Consider the following 11452-nt stretch of genomic DNA (forward strand, 5'->3'; position numbering starts at 1 on the left):
TGAGACTTCGAATAGCAATAGTGATAGAGGCATGAACGTTTTGAACAAGAGTAAACAACGAATGAGACAACGCGCGTTTTGATGTATCGCAAACAGACAACTAGGTTTTGAAATAGTAATGCTCGATATGTACACAATCCCCTTTCACCTCCCCCCCTCTGCGGTTCCTTACTCTTTCTTTCTATGTTTTTCTATCTCTTTCTTTCTCTCTCCTTCCCCTTCCTATCCCTCCCCCTCCCACTTCCTCCATTCATTCCTCTCTCTGTTTCTTTTCCCCTTCCCTTCCTGTCCCCTCCCCTCTTACCTATTACCCTCTAATCTACACATCACTCTCCCTCACCCCTCCCCCTCTCTCTTTACTTTCTCTCTTTTGTCTCACACTCCACCTCATCACCCTCCCTCCCCTCCCCCTCTCTCCCCACCCCCTGTTATCTGTTTCTCCCCCTATCGATTCCTCTTCACACCCCTTTTCCCCATATCCATTCGTTTGGTTTATAATTTTTTCTAAACTTTCACTAATTATGCCGACGAGGAAGAATAAAATTGAGAGTGTAATGTATGAATCGTTCGCTGCGTTGTTTTGCATCTTTTGTGTGTGTTTTGTTTTTCTCTCCTTAATTTCAGATTCGGGAGTTTTGTTTCGTTTTATTTTCCATTGGTAGTGGAAAGTCAGCAAAACATGGTAAAAACGACATAAAATAATTTACAAAACGAAGGAGGCCAACAAAGATATATAAATGAAAGAAAGTGGTAGATAAAGAGAGAGATAAAAAAAAAGAAAGGAAGAGAGAGAGAGGAAAAGAAGCAGACACGTAAATCGTGGTAGTGTTGGTGGTGGTGGGGGGGGGGGTAAGGATGAGAGCTGGTAAGAGACGGTCATGGACGGAATGAATCGGAGTGATTGAGAAAATTAATGTCGGCTGGGCGAAAAGGGTGTCATTTTCAGCGTAAGATTGAGAGAGAGTAACCTTCCCTTTATGAATGGACGCTACATCATTTTGGCGCCTTCCCGACTGCCATTATTTCAATAAAGCAAGAAATAAACATCGAAACTATATACCAGATATCAATATGTTGGTATGCCTACTAGGTTGTGTGTATGTGTTGTGAATGTGTGTGTGCGTGTGTGCATGGGAGTACACGCAGATGCGCACCAGAGCGGGTGTGGGTGTGTAACTGTGTGTGTGCGTACGCTGTGTGTGTGTATAGGTGTACGTATCGGACGGGTATCATTTACAGCAGCCGTGATTAAAGCGAAGGACTTTGATTAATCAACTTCTTTTTACGAGTATGTGTTGAACATACTATCTACAGACTAATTCCAGTTTTGTCAGAAATGAATACATCAAGTTGACCAATAATTCATTCATATCTATGTTTGCTTCGCATGTTTTATTAAGTGGTTCCAGATTAGTTTGTTTTCTTCGTGATTTTAGGGGGGGGGGCATTTAACAGTCATTGCGTAGAGCTGGGGGTCCGACTGCGATTACGAAAAAATACAATAATAAGTTTATTTTTGCTTTCATTTGCTTGTCTTAGCAATAGAAGAAAAATTTTGTTTTGCTAGCTCCGTACGCTCGTGGAAGAAGTGCAAATCATAATTTCAAAGTAAGAAGTTTAATTCTTGGTTTGATAAGTACAGTTTTAGGTAACAACTTCTATGATCATTATGTTCATTTCCCCCTCACTGTGTTCTGACTGGGCTAAATGCTGACGATATAATGTCTATGTTATGTTCATTGCTGTTTTCTCGATTTTAGAAGTGCCTGAGTTTATTTTGCCAGTGAATTATGAAGCTCAACAGGACTTCCGGCTGTGACGCCGACCATGCGATGTCATGTGCACTTTCAACTTTCAAAAGTTTTCTTATACAATACAACAAAAAGAGTAAATGGAGTAAGATAGTTGCAATTACGGTTTTCAATATATATTAGCTTCCTTTTGATTTTTAATATCGCTAACTTTTTAATGACTGACGCATACATGCCTTTCAGAAAAAAAAAAAATCAAATTTCAAATGATGTCTATTGAATATATTATAGGAAAGGGATCATAGTAACACAGTAACTGTACTGTCACACAGGCGAAACTGACTCCAGGGGCCCGTAACACAAAGCTTTATAGCAGTGATCGTAGAACATTTTTCTACGATTGATTCCATTGACTACGATCTCCAACAATTGTGAAAATCAAAGGCACGATTAATCGCTTACATTTGTGTTACGAGACCCAGATCGACCCAAATATAACAATATTCAAATTGCATATCATCGGTTGGGTTTGGAGTCGGTTTCGTTGGTGTGACTGCGCACAGGGTCTTTGTGGTAGCACGCAATAACACCTCAAAGTTTTGATATTAAAAAAATTGATGAAAATATGATTCCAAACGAAGATGACAACGACACAATTTCATTGAATTTAATTAAGATGGCGATATCAGCTCTGAAGAAAATAAAATAATTATACAATATCAAGCAACCCCCAAACAAAAAAAGAAAAAAACAAGAAAAAAAACAAGGAAATAAATAAGTTATCGATATTGCTGTTGAATTAGTTGAAGGAAATAAGAAAGAGGAAACCATATTGGTGGGGTAACTTATATATTTCAAATGAATAATTATTTTGTAATTGTGAATCATCGAAATTGAATAAAAGAGGGAAAAAATAATACAAATGAATGATGCGGTATTACCTGACAGAATGACAATGTACAAAAAAATATAGAGAGTTCAATTTTTCTTTAGCAATGTATCATTTTTAATGGAAATATCAGATGTGTGAACTGAGTTTGTTTCCATTGACTTGACCAGGGACAGGTTTATCAATTATAACTGTATGAACGAATGAACAAGCAATGTGTCAGTGAAAATGGATGTGACATCTTAATTACATGTTAAATCCCCATGGCTCTTCTTGTGTCATATCATGGTCGGGAGAGGCGTGGATAGAACCGTGTTCATATTGGAATAGATAATGTGTTTTGATGGTGCTGCAACATATGGGGTTGTCATGCCGAGAGAGAAGAAGATAGGAAAGAGAGGGGAGTGGTAGACACGGAAAGAGAAGACATAAAGATGGAAATAAACAGAAAAAGCTCAGACATTCATATCTAACGTTGATAGACAATAGGCCAAGTAGTAAAGGAGAAGAAGAAGAAGCAGACGAAGAAGAGGAAGGAGAGGAAGAAGAATAAGAAGAAAAAGGGGAGAATAATAATAAAAATATTAATTATAATAATAAGATGATGATGGTGACGTTTACGAGGAGTACACGGAGAAGAAGACGCCGTCGACGGCTGAGAAGTAGAATAGCAGAACAAGACAAGAAAGAGAACTAAAAGGTGCAGTCCCATGTCTTCCGTTCAGACAACCAACGAAATCTATGACAAAGAACTACTTCTATCAAGTTCAGATGAATCATTATTTCATTTCATTTCCTTTCTAATGTGTTCAGAGATGTGCTTTGCACCTTCAGAGCAGTCTGGCCGAAAGTTTGGTCTGACCTATAATATAACCATGATAACTGTGAATTGCATGTTAACATCCATTTTCTTTTATAAAAAAATATCAAACGTTATTCAAGATATTAAGAAAGGGAAGTATGAACATGTCTGAATATCTTCCAGACGTAATGTTACAATCCTCAGAGATGCTAAGGCGACAAACCAATAGCCATCCCACCCGTGGAGATAATCCCTCGATGCCATATAGCTGTCACATCGAAAACGTTTGGACGATCGACCTACTTACATGCTACAGGGGCGCGTGAAATTAGCTCACGCTAATCCCCTAAACGGTCCTATATTAATCCCGATAGGGATAAATTATAAGCCGGTTCGATTTACAAATGTAATTGATATAAATGTCTTGCACTCTTTCAGTAATACTTCGGGGAAAATGCAATTTCACCTAACTGGAAACGGCAAATAAACAATGTGAGTGTTGCTTTTATATAAAAAACAAAAACAACTACAACGATTTTTTTTTCTACAGGAAGGGGGTGAGTACTGCATATCGAAGTTCAAATTTCTGAGAAATTACAATACGCTGTTTGACGAATCCCAAACAACACACGGTTGCGGATCTTGCTATTTGTAGTTATAACTGATTAATTCTAAAACAAAGAATACAGAAATATACAGTACGTCCCACAAAAAACGAAACCGAGATTTATCGATGATTTATCATAACTTAATCACAAATACAATAGACAAATGACCTACCATTGTAAAGCTTAGAATATCCTCTTTCATCTGAAATTACTTAGATTATTTCTCATTCACGCATGAGTGAGCAAAAACAATTTGAAGAGGGGATACCAAAAAGTCATTTGGCGGGCTGTATGTGGGTTTCAAAAAGAAAACCCCATTTTTGAAAAGTTCAATATCTGCTCTTTAATTTGATACCTCAATTACAGAAAATGGTCAAGAAATAAAAAAGTTCTGGTTATTTGAAATAAGGCTTGAGTTTCAATAATTTCATAAAATTAAGAGGTTCTACAGGCTAGTGTTCAAACTCACTTGACACTCCGTTTTGTTGACGATCAGCCATGCATTAAAGGGATAGTCCGGGCTGAAAGTATTTATAGCTTAATAAATTGAGTAGAATTCACTGAGCAAAATGCCAAAAATTTTATCAAAATCGGATAACAAATAACAAAGTTATTGAATATTAAAGTTTAGCAATATTTTGTGAAAACAGTCGTCATGAATATTCATAAGGTGGGCTGATGATGTCACATCCCCACTTGTTCTTTTGTATTTTATTATATGAAATTAGGTTTATTCAAATTTTTTCCTCCAAGAACTAGAAAAATTGGATTGACAACTGATTTAGTGCATTAGATATTTATTGCTGCAACTTATTCCATTATAAGGGAGACATATTATTCACACAAGTATGAAATAATGAAAAAAATATGATTTTATGTAATAACATAAGAAAACGGAAAGTGGAGATGTGACATCATCAGCCCACCTAATGAATATTCATGATGATTGTTTTCACAAAATATTGCTAAACTTTAAACTTTAATAACTTTGTTATTTGTTATCCGATTTTGATGAAATTTTTGGCATTTTGCTCAGTGAATTCTACTCTATGTATTAAGATATAAATATTTTCAACCCGGACCATCCCTTTAAGTCTTTTGTTAACCATGCGATAGCTTCTGTGGGAAACCGGTGAAAACACGTTTATTTAATGAAATTATAGAAATACAAGCATTGTTTCGAGGGACCATAACTTTTTTACTTCTTGACTATTTTTTGTGATTAAGGTATCAAATAAAAGAGCAGATATTGAACTTTTTAGGCATGTGATTTTCTTTTTTGAATTCAGATACCCCCCCCGCCAAATGAGTTTTTGGTATCCTTTCTTCAAATTGTTTTTGCTCACTCATGCGTGCATGGAGAATAATCTAAGTAATATCAAATGAAAGAGGAGATTCTAAGCTTTACATTGGTTGGTCATTTGTCTATTGTATTTGTGATTAAATTATGATAAATCATCGCTTAATCTCGGTTTCGTTTTTTCTTGGACGCACTGTATTGAAGAACCCCCTTAGTCCCCATATGAAATTATACAAGAAACAAAATTAATGACGGGTTACTCTGGTTACGTAATAGAGTATTATCTGGGTCCCGTAACACAACGATTAGTGATAAATCGCTAAATGAAATGGCCTATCAAGACAATCGTTGCATGCGCATTCGACTCAGCAGACTGAGTAGGAACCAATCAGAATTGTTCTTTCAAATTAACGATTAATCGCTAACCTTTGAGTTGCGGGCCCCAGGTAGCGCCTTTTGCCAAAGTGCAGTTTGTAAGTTCCAGTTGACACCAAATCTCTTTTTGCATGTCGTTATAATTTTCATTTCAACCTTTGAACCAATGGAGTTGAATTCTAAATTTAAGTCTAAAAAGTTGTTCATATAAGAGGATATTTTATTCTATTACCGAAGCCCTGTATTCTGAGTCCATACCATACATATATATACAGTACATAATGATGTAACTCCACGCCACACACTCGTTCGCCCTCAAAACCAAGTAAAGTACACGCCATCTGGCCGCACATTTACAAAAGCCATGGCTCTCTGAAACATTATCTTCGTGCATAAATTAGATGTTGCAAACCTGTCAGCCCCTAATTCATATCCCTTCGCGCCAAAGGCCTCCCCACTGCATCTCCAGTAATTTCTTTGAATCAGATCTCTCTGATTCTCGGGTGGCACTTGTCTGCTTTAATGGGGTAAGCCTCTCTAATTTGTACGTGGTAGGGTAATGGCCGACCATTGCGTTCTCCCACTTCAAAGAGCAATGTAACTTAGTCCAAAGGGATCTATAGACGTACAGCTTATTCAGGCTATCGGGTTAAGACTCATACACAGTCACATCAAAGGGATGGTCCGGGCTGGAAGTATTTATAGCTTAATAAATAGAGTAGAATTTACTGAGCAAAATGCCTGATAATTTCATCAAGATCGGATAACAAATAACAAAGTTATTGAATTTTAAAGTTTAGCAATATTTTGTGAAAACAGTCGTCATGAATATTCATTAGGTGGGCTGATGATGTCACATCCCCACTTGTTCTTTTGTATTTTATTATATGAAATTAGGTTTATTCAATTTTTTTTTCTCCAAGAACTAGAAAAATTGGATTGACAACTGATTTAGTGCATTAGATATTTATTGCTGCAACTTATTTCATTATAAGGGAGACATTATTATTCACACAAGTATGAAATAATGAAAAAAATATGATTATATGTAATAACATAAGAAATGGAAAGTGGAGACGTGACATCATCAGCCCACCTAATGAATATTCATGACGACTGAACTTTAAACTTCAATAACTTTATTATTTGTTATCCGATTTTGATGAAATTTTCGGCATTTTGCTCAGTGAATTCTACTCTATGTATTCAAATATACATATTTTCAGCCCGGACCATCCCTTTAAGAAATCGTCTCCACACCGATCAAAACTATTACGTTATACCCAATGACTTACTATCGGTCGGTTTGGAGATCGTTCAATTGGTGTGACTGTAGAACGGAGGTTGAATTATCTGGTGTACTGCTGTACCAACCTCTGCGCATGTCTTCAAGCGATACAGTATTATGTTCTTTATCCGATGGGATGCATGGGGTATTTTAAGTATGAAGTGAAATAAGAAGAATCTCACTTGTCGAGACATTTTGAAAATAGAATAATTCTTTCGTGTTTGATTTTATTCAATTTTCCTTATTGACTCTTATTTTAGGCAATGTAAAACTTTGCGTGATGAAATTTAACGTCACGGTGTTCTCATTTTGGTTATATCTATTACCACATTTTAGGAATTTAGCTTCTTTTATTAGCAATGTTGACGAGATAATTAGTTAGTGACAAAATTAATTGGGGTTATGTTGCTTTCTTCTCTAAAACATTATGGGGAAGTTTTGGTAGAAGATATCAAACCTTGAGCATTGTATCTGGGTGCCCTGAACTACACTCTAAAAATATTGGGTACAAAATGCTCCATGAAGGTAATTATGTGTCCGACCAACATTGGGCATTTCTTTTGGACATTTTCATTTATCCAGTGTGATGAAAATGTTGCCCATTCTAAAGAAATTCCTGCTTATTTTTCAACATTACTGGACAATAAGCTTCCCGCATTGGGTAAAATACTCCCCCAAATCGGTTGGACACATAATTTTACCCAATATTTTTACAGTGTAGGAAAACAATACATTTTTATTTAAACGGGTAATTTCTTACTTTCTCATTTAGGAAGCGCTGTGGTGTAGCGGTTCTGACTCTCGCCTTGTAATCAGAGGGTCGTGTGTTCGAATCCCACCATGGTCTAGCGTCCTTTGGCAAGGCGTCAATTCACAATTTGCCACTCTCCACCCAGGTGTTAAATGGGTACCCGGTAGGATGCGAAAGCCTATGTAGTATGCCTAGCAATTGAGTCTTGGAACTCTTGTTGGAATGCTCCCCAGGGAGTGGAGAAGGTGCATACATTGTATGCGGGCATGCAAGGATCCGATGACCGGGGTAATAATATATCTGTAAAGCGCTTAGAGACGTCGTTCCGATGTGTTAAGCGCTATATAAATGCGGAATATTATTATTATTATTATTTAGCTCACACGAACTTTCAGAATTTATGACGCATAAACCATTTTCCGCCTCCTAAAAAAGTTTACTCTTTATGCCTCTGGATTAAAGTGAACGCACCTTAAGATCAACTTCCTTAATACATTGACAATCCAATTCGAATTTTTTTATTTTTCGAACTTATGATTTTAATACACAATTGGCGATTGTCTAAAAAAAATGTTATTTTTGTTATAAACATATATTGTTCAGCTCTGATCAAGCAACTCTAAATGGTCGAACATGAATTTAGAATAAACCTTTCATCAATGTTTGAGCAACTTGCCAGGATCGAAAGCCACTCTAATTATTAGCTTACAAACAAAACAAACTACAAAAAAAAAACACAAAAACAAAACCATGGCCCAATTTTATATTGATAATAATAATAAACAAAACCCTGATAATTATATCACAACCTCAACATTTGGACGATCTATTTTGTTACCTCATAAATTATTGATTAATTTGGCGTTGGCAGTTCGCATTTATAACTACATATTATTGTATGACATATAAAACGCTGTATCTAAGACCATATGCTGATGATTTATTTCTTTGATAAAATAATAAGTCATCTATGTTAATGCTGCCATTTCGAAATGACATATTACAATTTCAAATACCACCTGGTGATGCATGCATCAGTTCCCAACCTTCTAACCTGATAATGACATGCATTTCGATTGCACTTTTTTAATGGTGGGGTGAAAGAATTAGGCCGTCATTTGGAAAGGGCAAGCTATGAATAAACATTATAATACAATGGGTGATATTTTGATAGCCATGGATTGATTAACAGTGGGATAACTTAAACCACACAGGCTATGGAGTGCCAGTTGTCAAGTCATTCACCAAGAAAACATTATTATAATCAACCTGCTAAAAGTTGTCTAAAAATTGTTGTGTCGTTAAATGAGAAATGACACATTCAATGATAGAATTTAGTTCACAACGTATAAAATTATAACAATGATAATAATAATAATAATAGTAATTATTATTATTATAGTTATTATAATAATAATAATTATTATTATTATCAGTATTGTATTTAATAAATATGCAACATAGCGCTTAATACAATATTTCTACGTTGTTGTATCTTGTTAGAATATGCATGTCATGAGTGATGGTGATTATGGCGTACCAGAGGAGGCGGGGGCATGATGACCAGCCGATGTATCTCCCGTCCCCCCCCCCCCCCAGAATCGCGATACTATTTTTTTCGGTTACAATTTGGACATTTTCTAGCCAAAAAAAAAAAAAATCTCATTTTTTTGTAAAATAATTTTCGAAACAGAATACACTGTAGGTCAATTTTTTCCGGACATCCAACTGACTTTAGTTATCGGATAACAACCTTATGTTTAAATGATGCGTTAATCTGCATTTACCACTTTCTATCCGGGTGTATCAACTGGGTAATACTTGTAAGAAGGAATTAATTGAATGAGTGCAGTAGTATATACAGCACTTTGAAATATATGGAACGCTACATAAATGTTACATCTTATTAATTGTTATTATAACCCCATGGTAAAATCAATTCACAATGAACAAAAGACATCAGAGATAATCTTATTTTTTTCGTAAAAATTGTATTTGCTGAAATAAAAACAATTACCTTTTTTCCATCGTTGTTAACAACTGACATGAAGTATGACATTTAAACAAGAAAAGAAAAACCCAACAAAATTATATATACTTCTACTTGGTATTGCACCAACTAAAACAAAAAAGAATAATCGAACTAAGTTACCGGCGGAAGCATTTTAATGAAAATGTGACAGTGTATCTCACGTCCAGAATATAATTTTGTATTATTGCACTAACTCGAACAGTTCCTTTGCACAACGATATTGCTTTTTTTTGCTATACGCTACTCGACTCCAGAGGGCGTGAGAATAACATTAACTCAACTTTAAATACCCCAAAGTATAGATATATAGATAAACTGCTGTCAGTCACATATAAATGTTTGATGATTTATTTGTCGATTAACAATATATGAAGATCCTAAATTTTTGATTAACCATGAAACACCAATAAAAATAAGAAATTATTTTAACAACAACAACAACCACCATAGACAAAATAAATGGGCGATAATTTTCATTAAAATCGTGCGACATTTTTTTCGGATCTATTGGTTATGTTCCAGTTCACATAACAGATTTTAGAATAAGAATAATAGATGATCAACATTCATCAAAATGGTATTATTGAATTATTGAACATGCAATTATTTTTTTCAACGCTCCAAACATTTTATTCTTCCCTTTATCTACTAAGCGATTGCAATTAGCTGGCTATCACTTTACTCTAAGGGAGGTCGCAGTTCTATGATCTATAAATCGAATTGACTTTTAATGATTTCTTTCACTTGTATATTTCTTCTAAAATGCTTATACGTGTAATGAAAACAAAGCATCATAGGTCTAATGAGGGCAACTTTTAAACGGGAACGGATCCAGAAATGCAAAAAAGAAAAAAAAATGATGTTAAAGATATGTATGATATGATACCCTCCCAATTGACTAAACTACCAACGACAGGGGCCGCAGAACGATTTTGAAAGGGGGGGGGGGCTGACCTTGAAAAAAAATCATAATCAGATAGTCATTTTTACGTTCTTACGTTTTTGTACACAATTTTGGAGAGGGGGGGGGGGGGTTCTATGGCTCCTGATTAATAATTTTGCCATATGTCTTAGACAGCAATGTTTCGCCAGGCATATAGATAGGGCTAGTTACACATGTTAGAAATATCACTTAAAAAAATAAGTAAAATGTGTGTTTTTTATCTTTATCCAATATGATACGGATTGGGTGTCCATTCCAGTGGGGGAAATCCAGGTGAATGTTTTAAGAGATTATAATCACATTTGGCATATTTTTTTCTTCTAAATCTGTTAAACGATCTTTAATGCCATATACATTTGATTTGGAAAAAACAGATTCAGAGGTTCAAGGTTTGTGCCCCCGGTCATGTCCTTCGGATAGAGAGGTTTAAGGTTTGTCCAAAGATATGAATCACCAAGTATGATTGACACTCGATTGCCCAGTAATTGTAGAAACTGACTCTAACCAAACACATTTAACAACAATTTGAGCTCTTTTGACTGGGGTTTTGATAGCGGGCGACAGAGGAGCAAGTAGGGTGTATAATTGGACGTACGCAAGACGCGAGAGACGCATGCACGTAGTCTCTTTATATTGTTTTACGGAAAAGAAGAGGTACGATCATATTAGCTAGTACTTACTTGCATTAAATTTTAACAGAAAAAAATGAAACA

Source organism: Lytechinus pictus, chromosome 15 (assembly GCF_037042905.1).
Source record: "Lytechinus pictus isolate F3 Inbred chromosome 15, Lp3.0, whole genome shotgun sequence".
NCBI classification, from domain to species: Eukaryota; Metazoa; Echinodermata; class Echinoidea; order Temnopleuroida; family Toxopneustidae; genus Lytechinus; species Lytechinus pictus.